The sequence below is a fragment of the Ursus maritimus genome, unplaced genomic scaffold, assembly GCF_017311325.1.
Source record: "Ursus maritimus isolate PB19 unplaced genomic scaffold, ASM1731132v1 scaffold_24, whole genome shotgun sequence".
Lineage (NCBI taxonomy): Eukaryota > Metazoa > Chordata > Mammalia > Carnivora > Ursidae > Ursus > Ursus maritimus.
Window position 1 is genome coordinate 45407223 of NW_024424897.1, and position 14958 is coordinate 45422180.

A 14958-nucleotide genomic window follows, 5' to 3' on the forward strand; every position below is an offset into this window, starting at 1 on the left:
GAAACAAAATCAATGCTCAGAAATCAGTTGCATTTCTATACACGAATAATGAGACTGAAGAAAGAGAAATTAGGGAATCCATCCCATTTACAATAGCACCAAAAATCATACGTTACCTTGGAATTAACTTAACAAGAGACGTAAAGGATTTATATTCTAGAAACTACAAATCACTCTTGAAAGACATTGAGGAAGACATAAAAAGATGGAAAAATATTCCATGCTCATGGATCGGAAGAATTAACATAGTTAAAATGTCCATGCTACCCAGAGCAATCTACACTTTCAATGCTATCCCGATCAAAATACCGAGGACATTTTTCAAAGAACTGGAACAAACAGTCCTTAAATTTGTATGGAAACAGAAAAGGCCCCGAATCACCAAGGAACTGTTGAAAAGGAAAAACAAAGCTGGGGGCATCACAATGCCGGATTTCAAGCTGTACTACAAAGCTGTGATCACAAAGACAGCATGGTACTGGCACAAAAACAGACACATAGACCAATGGAACAGAATAGAGAGCCCAGAAATGGACCCTCGGCTCTTTGGGCAACTAATATTTGATAAAGCAGGAAAAAACATCCGGTGGGAAAAAGACAGTCTCTTCAATAAATGGTGCTGGGAAAATTGGACAGCTACATGCAAGAGAATGAAACTTGACCACTATCTCACACCATACACAAAAATAAACTCCAAATGGATGAAAGACCTCGATGTGAGACAGGAATCCATCAAAATTCTAGAGGAGAACATAGGCAGCAACCTCTACGACATCGGCTAAAGCAACCTTTTTCATGACACATCCCCAAAGGCAAGAGAAACAAAAGATAAAATGAATTTATGGGACTTCATCAAGATTAAAAGTTTCTGCACAGCCAAGGAAACAGTCAGAAAAACTAAGAGGCAGCCCACGGAATGGGAGAATATATTTGCAAATGACACTACAGATAAAGGACTGGTATCCAAGATCTACAAAGAACTTCTCAAACTCAATACACGAGAAACAAATAAACAAATCAAAAAATGGGCAGAAGATATGAACAGACACTTTTCCAATGATGACATAGAAATGGCCAACAGACACTTGGAAAAATGTTCAAAATCATTAGCCATCAGGGAAATTCAAAGCAAAACCACACTGAGATACCACCTTTCACCGGTTAGAATGGCAAAAATAGACAAGGCAAGAGACAACAATTGTTGGAGAGAATGTGGCGAAAGGGGATCCCTCCTACATTGTTGGTGGGAATGCAAGTTGGTACAGCCACTCTGGAAAACAGTGTGGAGGTCCCTTAAAAGGTAAAAATTGAGCTACCCTATGATCCAGCCATTGCACTACTGGGTATTTCCCCAAATATACAGACGTAGTGAAATTATATACAGGGGAATATTACTCAGCTATCAAAAAGAACGAGTTCTCAACATTTGCTGCAACATGGATGGCACTGGAGGAGATAATGCTAAGTGAAATAAGTCAAGCAGAGAAAGACAACTATCATATGATTTCTCTCATCTATGGAACGTAAGAACTACGAAGATCGGTAGGGGAAGAAAGGGACAAAGAAAGGGGGGTAATCAGAAGGGAGAATGAAGCATGAGAGACTGTGGACTCTGAGAAAGAAACTGAGGGCTTCAGAGGGGAGGGGGTTAGGGGAATGGGATAGACCGGTGATGGGTAGTAAGGAGGGCACGTATTGCATGGTGTACTGGGTGTTATATGCAACTAATGAATCATCGAGCCTTACATCGGAAACCGGGGATGTACTGTATGGTGACTAACATAATATAATAAAAAAACATTAAAAAAAAGAAGCCATTCTTTTTTTTGTTTGTTTGTTTTTTTGCTTGGGAAAACAGTTGTTCTTCTCAAAAATGTTAAATTAATTTGTAACAGGTTTGTTTTATGATTATTAAAATGAATTATCACACATGTTGGAATGTCCTTATTTTAATTTCTGTTGCTGTCAAATATAACCCACATAAACAAACAAACAAAAAAAGTGAATATAGTTCAATAAGTCTACATTTTCCTTTATGAATTCTGAGTTTTGTGTCTTCCTTACAAAGGTTTTTTTTTTGTATTTTCTTCTAATGCTTTTAAAAAATTGTTTTCTCTTGGCTCTTTAATCCTCTTGGAATTAATCTGTATATGTTGTGAAGTAGAAATCTAATTTGATTTTTTTCCCTTCTTCAATTGAATAGCCAGTTATTAGTATGATGTCTAATAAAGATTTTTCCCCCATTAAAAAAAAATAAAAAAAATAAAAGAATGGCAAAAATAGACAAGGCAAGAAACAACAATTGCTGGAGAGGATTGGAGAAAGGGGATCCCTCCTACATTGTTGGTGGGAATGCAAGTTGGTACAGCCACTCTGGAAAACAGTGTGGAGGTCCCTTAAAAAGTTAAAAATTGATCTACCCTATGATCCAGCCATTGCACTACTGGGTATTTACCCCAATGATACAGATGTAGTGAAGAGTAGGGCCATATGCACCCCAATGTTCATAGCAGCATTGTCCACAATAACTAAATCGTGGAAGGAGCCAAGATGCCCTTCAACAGATGACTGGATTTAGAAGTTGTGGTCCATATATACAATGGAATATTACTCAGCCATCAGGAAGAACGATTTCTCAACATTTGCTGCAACATGGACGGCACTGGAGGAGATAATGCTAAGTGAAATAAGTCAAGCAGAGATAGACAATTATTATATGGTTTCTCTCATCTATGGAACATAAGAACTAGGATGGTCAGTAGGAGAAGAAAGGGATAACGAAAGGGGTGTAATCAGAAGAGGGAATGAAGCATGAGAGACTATGGACTCTGAGAAGCAAACTGAGAGCTTCAGAGGAGAAGGGGATCAGGGAATGGGATAGGCTGGTGATGTGTAGTAAGGAGGGCACGTATTGCATGGTGCACTGGGTGTTATACGCAACTAATGAATCATCGAACTTTACATAAAAAATCAGGGATGTACTGTATGGTGAATAACATAATATAATAAAAAATCATTAAAAAAAAAGAGTTGGGCACTTAACTGAGCCACACTGGCACCCCACAAATATCTTTATTTTAAAATTTTCATTTGGAGGAGTAGAAAAGATACTGAAAATTTGATAAAACCCTGGGTGATAGTAATTTTCAGTTTCAATACTATTGCAAAATTCTTATCCTTATCAATAATGAAATTATATTACTCTATTTTTATTATAGTAATAGAATAAATAAAAATATTGAAATAGTATTGGTGAGGCTGTGGGGAAAGAGTTACATTTTGANNNCAATGTGGCACTGTAGACGATGAGCTTTAAACTATCCACAATTATAGGTAGATATTTTAATTTCTAAGAATTATAGGTAAGGACAATAAATCATATGAATAAATAATGCTTATTGAAATAATACTTTAATTTGTCTCAGTTTTATCAAACTGTTATTGTCAAATAAAAATGTATATATTTAAGGTTTACAATGTGATATTTTGACAAATACATACATTGTTAAATGATTATCACAATCAAGCTAGTTAACATATCAATGACCTCACAAATGTACCATTTTTGTGTGTGTGTATGTGTGCCATGAGAGCACCTAAGATCAACTTAGCCAATATATGTATCTCTCTCTCTCTCTCTTTTTTTTTTTTAGTTTCGGAGGTAGAATTTAGTGATTCATCAATTGCATGTAACACCCAGCGTTCATTACATCAAGTGCCTTCCTTAATGCCCATCACCCAATTATCTTTTCCCCCCACCCACTTCCCCTCCAGCAACCCTCCGTTTGTTTCCTAGAGTTCAGCATCTCCTATGGTTTGCCTCCTTCTCAATTTTCAAATTACTTAATTTTTCCTTCCTTTCCTTTATGTTTATCTGTTTTGTTTCTTTTTTTTCTAATGATTTTTTATTATATTATGTTAGTCACCGTATAGTACATCCCCGGTTTCCGATGTAAGGCTCGATGATTCATTAGTTGCGTATAACACCCAGTGCACCATGCAATACGTGCCCTCCTTACTACCCATCACCAGCCTATCCCATTCCCCCACCCCCCTCCCCTCTGAGGCCCTCAGTTTGTTTCTCATAGTCCATAGTCTCTCATGTTTCATTCCCCCTTCTGATTACCCCCACTTTCTTTATCCCTTTCTTCTCCTACCGATCTTCGTAGTTCTTATGTTCCATAGATGAGAGAAATCATATGATAGTTGTCTTTCTATGCTAAGTGAAATAAGTCAAGCAGAGAAAGACAACTACCTGTTTTGTTTCTTAAACTCCACGTGAGTGAAAGTATATGGGACTTGTCTTTCTCTGACTGACTTACTTCACTTAGCCCAATACCCTCTAGTTCCATCCCTGTAGTTGCAAATGGCAAGATTTTGTTCTTTTTAAAAAAACAAAAAGATTTTTACTTCCAGTGAGGGAGACAACCCATGAGAGACTCTGGACTCCAGGAAACAAGGTGAGGGTTTCAGAAGGGGAATGGGGTAGCCAGGTGATGGGAGGGCACATGTTGTGATGAGCACTGGATGTTATATGCAACTAATGAATCATTGAACACTACATTGAAAACTAATGATGGCTATATGTTGCCTAACTGAACATAATAAAAAATTTAAAAACAATTTTATTTATTTATTAGAGAGAGGGAGAGCACATGTGGGAGGGAGGGACAGAGGTAGAGGGAGAAGCAGACTCCCTGCAGGGCTCACTCCCAGGACCCCCAAGATAATGAGCCACCCTGGTGCCCCAAGATTTCATTTCTTGTGATGGCCGCCAAAAAGAATATGTATCTCTTACTATATATCAGTATGGCACCTTTTTCAATGATTGGTCGACTGTATGTGTGTGGATTTATTTTGGGTTTCTCTATTCTGTTCAATTGGTCTATATGTTTGCCTTCATACAAGCACCATACTATTTTGATTACTGTTGATTTTGAAATCAGGAAGTGTGATGCCTCCAGTTTGTCTTGGCTGTCAAGATTGCCTTGGCTATTTGGGGTTTTTTTTTCTGTTCCATATGAATTTCAGGATTTTTTTTTCTTTTCTGTATCTGTAAAGAATACCACTGGAATTTTGATAGGGATTGCATTGAATCGATAGACCACTTTGGATAATATGGACATTTTTACAAAATTAATACTTCTAATCCATGGACATGAGATGTCTTTCCATATGTCTTTTATTTTTTTTTAAAAGATTTTATTTATTTATTTGACAGAGATAGAGACAGCCAGCGAGAGAGGGAACACAAGCAGGGGGAGTGGGAGAGGAAGAAGCAGGCTCCCAGGGGAGGAGCCTGATGTGGGGCTCGATCCCAGAACGCCGGGATCACGCCCTGAGCCGAAGGCAGACGCTTAACCGCTGTGCCACCCAGGCGCCCCTCCATATGTCTTTTAAAATTTCCTTCATCAATGTTTTATAATTTTCAGTATACAAGTCTTTTTTGTCTTTGCTTAAGTATTCCTAAGTATTTTATTTATTTTTTGGATGCTATCATAAATGGAATTGCTTTCTTAATTTCCTTTTCTCACAATTCATTGTTAGTGTATAGAAACATCACTGATTTGTGTGTTGATTTTTACCCTACACATTTGCTGAATTCATTCATTATTTCTAACAGTCTTTTTGTAGAATCTTTGGTGTTTTCTGCCTATAAGATCATGTCATCTGCAGAGGTAATTTTACTTCTTCTTTTCTTATTTGGATAACTTTTATTTCTTTTTCTTGAATAATTCATCTGATTAGGACTTCCCTTATTGTGTTGAATAGAGGTGGCAAGTGTGGGTATCCTTGCTTTGTTCCAGATCTTGATGGAATAGCTTTCAGTTTTTCTCACCATTAAGTGCCATGTTAGCTGTGGGTTTGTTATATATGCCCCTTATTGTGTTGAGGTAAGTTCCTTTTATACAAAATTTGTTCAGTTTTTAACACAAAAGGGTGTTGAATTTTGTCATATGCTTTTTAATGATCATGTGGTTTTTTTATACTCTATAAGGTTAATGTGCTGTACCATGTTGATTGATTTGCATATGTTCAACTATCCTTGTATCTCTGGGGTAAATTCTGGTTGTTATTGGTATATAATTCTTTCAATGTGCTGTTGAGTTTGGTTTGATAATATTTTTGTCAAGTATTTTTGCCTCTATATTCATCATGGATGTGAGCTTGTAGTTTTCTTGCAGCGTCTTTGTCTGACTTTGGTATCAAAATGATGCTAGCCTTGTAAAATGAGTTTGGAAGTGTAAACCTCTTCTTCCTCCCCCTCCCCCTCCCCTTCCCCCTCCCCTTCCTCTTCCTTCTCCTCCACCTCCTCCTCCTCCCCTTCTTCTTCTTCTTCTTCTTCTTCTTCTTCTTCTTCTGGGGAGAACTTAAAAATGATTGATATTAAATATTTGATAGAATTCACCAGTCAAGCCACCTGGTCCTGGACTTTTTTTTTGTTGGTTTTTTGATTGCCAATTCAATCTTATCTTCTATTGGTCTTTTTATACGTTCTGTCTCTTCTTACTTCAGTCTTGGTAGGTCATATGTTTCAAAGAACTTTTTTTTAATTTGCATTTTATTTATTTTTAAAATTTATTTATTTTTATTTTTGTTTTTTATATTAATATATTGTTTCAAATAACTTATTTCTTACAGGTTGTTGAATTATTGGTATGTAATTTTTTTAAATTTTAAATTTATTTATTTTTTTAAAGTTCCATGATTTATTACTTGCATGTAGCAACCAGTGCACCATGCAATATGTGCCCTCCTTAATACCCATCACCAGCCTATCCCATTCCCCCGCCCCCGAAGCCCTCAGTTTGTTTCCCAGACTCCATAGTCTCTCATGGGTCCTTCCCCCTTCTGTTTAGCCCCCCTTCCTTCATCCCTTTCTTCTCCTACAGATCTTCCTACTTCTTATGTTCCATAAATGAGTGAAACCATATGATAATTATCTTTCTCTGCTTGACTTATTTCGCTTAGCATTATCTCCTCCAGTCCCATCCATGTTGCAGCAAATGTTGAGAACTCGTTCTTTTTGATAGCTGAGTAATATTCCATTGTATATATGGACCACATCTTCTTAATCCAGTCATCTGTTGAAGGGCATCTCAGCTCCTTCCACGATTTAGCTATTGTGGACAATGCTGCTATGAACATTGGGGTGCATGTGGACCTTCTCTTCACTACGTCTGTATCTTTGGGGTAAATACCCAGTAGTGCAATTGCTGGATCATAGGGTAGCTCAATTTTTAACTTTTTAAGGGACCTCCACACTGTTTTCCAAAGTGGCTGTACCAACTTGCATTCCCAAGACAACCTGTTGAGATGAACCTGGATAATTGCTCCCATGTTAATATCTGTTAGAAAGGTTCTTGGGAAATGAGTCTTATTTACAATGAATAAACCAACTCCATTTTGGGCAGTATCTTTAAAAGGTTTCCTAGGAGTAAGGAAAAACCATAATTAAAGAAGACTTCACACATACTCCTGCCTGGCTTTGAGTCGTCAGAGGACTGGAAAATCTGAAGGACTAAGCTTGGATCAGGATGATTCCTAATTTGCGTGAGATTGCTAGTGACCCCAAATACTAAATAAAAGCAATTGAAAAAAAATCATATTTAGAGGAAAATAATGTCACCCTAATCTTCAAATTATTACTTTCAATAATATTTAAGCACAGTATTAAGCTCCAACTCAAAAAGAAGCAGACACACAAAGAAATAAGGTACTGAAAGCAAGAGCCAGCAGGTGAAAGGCATACAGGGAATCCAGATAATATAATAATCAGACACAGATCAAAACCCAAAGATGTTTATGATGTTTATGAGCCTGAAAATTTTGGTAGGGATTTTGACAAACTGAGAAAATGTGAATAACCAGAACTCACATAAAAAATACATTGTTAGCACTTTGCACTCCCCATGTCCTCTTGCTGTCACTGTTCCTGCAAGACTAACCACTCCTAATAGCATAATTTAGTTTTACCCATATTTGTACTTTATATAAATGAAAGCACATAGTTTGTACTCTTTTGTGTCTGTTTCTTCCAGTTAGCATTATATATGTGAAGTTTATCCATATTGCTGTTTGTGGTTGCAGATCGTTCATTGCTGTCTAATGCTCGGTTGTATGACTATGCCATTAAGAGACATCCATTCTACCTCGATGAGCACCAGTAGCTTCCATTTTTTGGCTGTTATGAATAGTGCAGCTACACATGCCTCTTGAGCATCTCTAAGTGATTTATTGCTTTAATCTTAACATTTAGATGTGTTATTAATCTAGAATTGATTATGATATCTGGTAAGGTAGAGGTCAAGATACATTTTTTTCCCCCACAAGTGTGGTTATCCAACTAAATCTTGAACATGGTGTATTTTCCTTTTTTTTTAGTTCACTTTATTTTTTTGTTTATTTTAAAAATTATTATATTTTTCTTTCCCCAAATTTTTATTTAAATTCTAGTTGGTTAACATATGGTGTGATATTAGTTTCAGGTGTAGAATTTAGTGATTCATCACTTATATAAGCACCCAGGGCTCACCACCACAAGTGCCCTCCTTAATACCCATCACCCATTTAACCAACAACCCCAGCCCACCTCCCCTCCAGTACCCTCAGTTTGTTCTCTATAGTTAAGAGTTTCTTTCTTGGTTTTCCTCCCCCCACCCCCACCTGAGACCTAAATGTGAGACAGGAATCCATCAAAATCCTAGAGAGCACAGGCAGTAACCACTTTGACATCGGCTGTGGCAACTTCTTTCTAGATATGTCTCCTGACGCAAGAGAAACAAAAGTAAAAATAAACTACTGGAACTCCATCAAAATAAGAACTTCTGTGCAGCAAAGGAAACAATCAAGAAAACGAAAAGGCAGTCTACAGAATGGGAGAAGATATTTGTACATGACACATCTGATAAATGGCTAGTATCCAAAATAATAAAGAACTTATAAAACTGCACACCCAAACCCCAAATAGTCTAGCTAAAAAAATGGGCAAAAGACATGAATAGACACTTTTCTGCAGAAGACATACGGAGGGCTAACAGACACTTGTTTACTTTAAACAAATAATAATTGGCGTAGTCTTCAGAGTAGAGATCTTCCACATCTTTTGCTCGATTTCTTCTTATGTGTTGGTTTCATTTTACTAATTATTTCTCAGATTTCAATACTTACAGAAAAATAATCATCCATACCAATCATTATATTATTATATATTTACTAAGCTAGTAAAATGAATTAAATAGTAAAACATTATTGGTGAGACTGTGGGTAAGCAGTTATATTTTGATGAAAAATTGCCAGTATAGAACATGAACTTTAAAACTATCCATATGTATGTGTGGATGTTTTTATTTGTATTTTTATTTATTTATTTATTTATTTATTTTAATTATAATAATATTTTTTTATTATATTATGTTAGTACCATACAGTACATCCCTGGTTTCCGATGCAAAGTTCGATGATTCATCAGTTGCGTATAACACCCAGTGCACCATGCAATACGTGCCCTCCTTACTACCCATCACTGGTCTGTCCCATTCCCCCACCCCCCTCCCCTCTGAGGCCCTCAGTTTGTTTCTCATAGTCCATAGTCTCTCATGTTTCATTCCCCCTTCTGATTACCCCCCCTTTCTTTATCCCTTTCTTCCCCTACCGATCATCCTAGTTCTTATGTTCCATAGATGAGAGAAATCATATGACAATTGTCTTTCTCTGCTTGACTTATTTCACTTAGCATTATCTCCTCCAGTGCCGTCCATGTTGCAGCAAATGTTGAGAATTCGTTCTGATAGCTGAGTAATATTCCATTGTATATATGGACCACAACTTCTTAATCCAGTCATCTGTTGAAGAGCATCTCGGCTCCTTCCACGATTTAGCTATTGTGGACATTGCTGCTATGAACATTGGGGTGCATGTGGCCCTTCTCTTCACTACGTCTGTATCTTTGGGGTAAATTCCCAGTAGTGCAAAGGCTGGGTCATAGGGTAGCTCAATTTTTAACCTTTTAAGGACCTCCACACTGTTTTCCAGAGTGGCTGTACCAACTTGCATTCCCACCAACAAAGTAGGAGGGATCCCCTTTCTCCACATCCTCCCCAACAATTGCTGTTTCTTGCCTTGTCAATTTTTGCCATTCTAACTGGCGTAAGGTGGTATCTCAGTGTGGTTTTGATTTGAATTTCCTTGTTGGCTAATGATTTTGAACATTTTTTCATGTGTCTGTTAGCCATTTGCATGTCTTCATTGGAAAAGTGTCTTTTCATATCTTCTGCCCATTTTATGATTTGTTTATTTGTTTCTCACGTATTGAGTTTGAGAAGTTCTTTGTAGATCTTGGATACCAGTCTTTTATCTGTAGCATCATTTGCAAATATATCCTCCCATTCCGTGGGTTGCCTCTTAGTTTTTTTGACTGTTTCCTTAGCTGTGCAGAAGCTTTTTATCTTGAGGAAGTCCCACAAGTTCATTTTATCTTTTGTTTCTCTTGCCTTTGGAGATGTGTCATGAAAAAGGTTGCTTTGGCCGATGTCGTAGAGGTTGCTGCCTATGTTCTCCTCTAGGATTTTGATGGATTCCTGTCTCACATCAAGGTCTTTCATCCATTTGGAGTTTATCTTTGTGTATGGTGTGAGAGAGTGGTCAAGTTTCATTCTTTTGCATGTAGCTGTCCAATTTTACCAGCACCACTTATTGAAGACACTTTTTTCCACTGGATGTTTTTTCCTGCTTTGTCAAAGATTAGTTGCCCAAAGAGCCAAGGGTCCATTTCTGGGTTCTCTACGCTGTTCCATTGGTCTGTGTGTCTGTTTTTGTGCCAGTACCATGATGTCTTTGTGATCACAGCTTTGTAGTATACCTTGAAATCCGGCTTTGTGATGCCCCCAGCTTTGTTTTTCCTTTTCAACAGTTCCTTGGCGATTCGGGGCCTTTTCTGGTTCCACACAAATTTAAGGGCTGTTTGTTTCAGTTCTTTGAAAAATGTCATTGGTATTTTGATTGGAATAGCATTGAAAGTGTAGATTGCTCTGAGTGGCATGGACATTTTAACTATGTTAATTCTTCTGATCCGTGAGCATGGAATATTTTTCCATCTTTTTGTGTCTTCTTCAATGTCTTTCAAGAGTGATTTATAGTTTCTAGAATATAGGTCCTTTACGTCTCTGGTTAATTCCAAGGTAACATATGATTTTTGGTGCTATGGTAAATGGGATGATTCCCTAATTTCTCTTTCTTCAGTCTCATTATTCGTGTATAGAAATGCAACTGATTTCTGAGCATTGATTTTGTATCCCGCCACATTACTGAATTGCTCTATAATTTCTAGTTGTTTGGGGGTGGAGTCTTTGGGATTTCCATATGGAGTATCATGTCATCTGCGAAGAGACACATTTTGACTTCTTCTTTGCTGCTTTGGATACCTTTGATCCCCTTTTGTTGTCTGATTGCTGTTGCAAGGACTTCTACTACTATGTTGAATAATAGTGGCGAGAGTGGGCATCCTTGTTGTGTTCCTGATCTTAAGGGAAAGGCTTCCAGCTTTTCCCCATTGAGAATAATATTTGCTGTAGGCTTCTCATAGATGGTTTTTATGAGATTGAGGAATGTGCCCTATATCCCTACACTCTGATGTGTTTTAATCAGGAAAGGATGCTGTATTTTGTCAAATGCTTTTTCTGCATCTATCGAGAGGATCATGTGGTTCTTGACTCTGTTCTCGTTGATAAGATCTATCACACTGATTGATTTTAGAATGTTGAACCACACCCTTGGATCCCAGGGATGAAACCCACTTGGTCATGATGGATAATCCTTTTAATGTACTGTTGGATCCTATTAGCTAGGATCTTGTTGAGAATTTTGGTGTCCATATTCATTAGGGATATTGTTCTGTAATTCTCCTTTGTGATGTGGTCTTTGCCCGGTTTGGGGATCTAGGTAATACTGGCCTCATAGAATGAGTTTGGTAGTTTTCCTTCTGTTTCTTTTTTTTGAAAGAGCTTCAGGGGAATAGGTATTATTACTTGTTTGAATGTTTGGTAGAATTCCCCGGGGAATCTGTCAGGCCTTGGACTCTTGTTTTTCAAGAGGTTTTTTTTTTTTTTTTTGAAAGAAATTTATTTCAATCAAATGAGGCTTATTTGCACACATAACTTCCGCTCACAGTCTATGGGTGAAAATTTAGTTTTATTGCCTATTTAGCTCCAAGGGAGCAAGCTAGGGCTTCATATAGGAGAAAGGGAGAGTAAATCTTTAGGAAAAAAATAGCTAGCTATTTCCATAGATATACAAGAAGAAACTAAAGCTAGGAGAATTTACAAAAAAAGATTGGCAGTCAGAGTGAAATTTATGCTACTCCTTTGAACAGAGATTCAGAAAAGGAAAGGAGAATGACCATATAGTTATATAGGAAGAAAGGGAATGGTGAAGGGAAGGTAAAAGAAGCAGAGAGGCTAATGATCTACACTAAAGTTAAAAGAAGAAAGTAAGAAAATTAATTTAAGAGTTCTAACATTCTTTTTATTAATATTTATTTTGTTATATTAGTCACCATACAGTACATCCCCAGTTTCAGGAGGTTTTCGATAACTGCTTCAATCTCTTCATAATTAATCGGTCTGTTTAAAAAATCAATTTCTTCCTGTTTCAGTGCTGGTAGTTTTTTTTTTCTAAAGATTTTATTTATTTATTTGACAGAGATAGAGACAGCCGGCGAGAGAGGGAACACAAGCAGGGGGAGTGGGAGAGGAAGAAGCAGGCTCCCAGCGGAGGAGCCTGATGTGGGGCTCGATCCCACAACGCCGGGATCACGCCCTGAGCTGAAGGCAGATGCTTAACCGCTGTGCCACCCAGGCGCCCCTCAGTCTTGGTAGTTTATAGGTTTCCAGGAAAGCATCCATTTCTTCCAGGTTGTTGAATTTATTGGCATAAAGCTGTTGATAAAAGTTTCTAATGATCCTTCCTATTTCATTGGTGTTGGTTGTGACCTCTCCCCTTTCATTCATAATTTTATTAATTTGGGTCCTTTCTCTATTCTTTTGAATAAGTCTTGCCAGTGGCTTATTGATCTTATTTATTCTCTCAAAGAACCAGCTTCTATTCTGTTGATCTACTCTACTGTGCTCCTGGTTTCTAATTAATTGATCTCTGCTCTAATGTTGATCAGCTGCTTTCTTGTGTGTGGGTTAGGCCTGTTCTTCTGTTCCAGCTCCAGCTTCTTGAGGTGAGAATATAAAAACTGCATTTTAGATTTTTCTATTCTTTTGAGTGAGGCTTGGATGGCTATGTATTTTCCCCTTAGGACTGCCTTTGCAGTATCCCATAGGTTTTGGACTGTTGTGGTTTCATTCTTGTTGGTTTCCATAAATTATTTAAATTGATTTTTGGTTTCCTGGTTTACCCAATCATTCTTGAGCAGGATGGTTCTTAGTTTCCAAGTGTTTGAGTTTCTTCCAAATTTTTCCTTGTGATTGAGTTCCAATTTCAAAGCACTGTGGTCTGAGAATATGCAGGGAATAATTTCAGTCTTTAGGTATCGGTTGAGACCTGTTTTGTGACCCAGTATAAGGTCTATTCTGGAGATCGTTCCATGTGCATTTGAAAAGAATGAGTATTCTGTTGTTCTGGGGTGTAGTGTTGTATATATATATCTGTGAGGACCAACTCGTCTAGTATGGCATTCAAAGTTCCTGTTTCTTTGTTGATTTTCTGCTTAGGTGATCTGTCTATTGCTGATAGTGGAGTGTTGAGGTCCCCTACTATTAACGTATTATTATCTGTATGTCTCTTTATTCTGGTTAAGAGTTGGCTTGTGTATCTTGCTGCTCCCCTCTTGGGGGTCTAGATATTTATAATTGTCATATCCACTTGTTGGATACATCCTTTAAGAATAATATAGTGTCCTTCTGTATCTCTAACTACAGTCTTTAGTTTAAAATCTAATCTGTCTGATATGAGAATTGCTACCCCAGCTTTCTTTTGAGGTACGTTGGCATGAAAAATTGTTTTCCATCCCTTTACTTTCAGTCTGGATGTATCTTTAGGTTCAAGATGCATCTCGTGTAGACAGCAAATGGATGGATCATGGCTTTTTATCCAATCTGCCTCCCTGTGTCATTTATGGGAGTATTTAGGCCATTCACATTGAGAGTGATTATTGAGAGATATGATTTTAATGATGTCATGTTGCCTGTAAAGTCTTTGTTTCTATAGATTGTAACTTTCTGTCTGTATCACTCTTGGGGCCTTTTTTCTTTTATAGAACCCCCCTTAATATCTCCTGTAGGGCTGGTTTCGTGGTTACGAATTTGGTCAGTGTCTGGCGATTCTGGAAGTTCCTTATCTGTCCATCAATTCTGAATGACAGCCTTGATGGATAAAGGATTCTTGGCTGCATGTTTTTCTCGGATAGAGCTTTAAAAATGCCCTGCCAACCCTTCCTCTCATTCCTGATCTGAGTAGACAGGTCTGATGTAATTCTGATATTTTTTCCTCTGTACGTGAGAAATTTCTTTGCCACTTTCAAGACTGTATCCTTGGATCTAATATTTGCGAATTGCACTATGACATGACGTGGCATAGGTTTGTCGTGGTTGAGCTTGGGAGGGGTCCTCTCTGCCTCTTGGACATGAATGTTTGTTTCCCTTGCTAGATTAGGGAAGTTTTCAGCTACAATTAGTTCAAATATCTCTTCTAGACCTCTGTTTTTTTCCACCCCCTCTGGTATGCTGGTGATTCTGACACTGGAACGTTTCATTGAGTCAGTAATCTCCCATAATGTACATTCTTGAGATTGAATTTTTTTGAGCCACATTTCTGTTTTAACTTTCTCTTTTACCATCCCATCCTCCAATTCACTAGTTCGTACTTCTGCCTCTTTTACCCTGGACATCAGAGCATCTAGTTTTGACTGCATTTGCTTCATAGCATTCTTAATTTCTGCCAGAGTCACTCTCA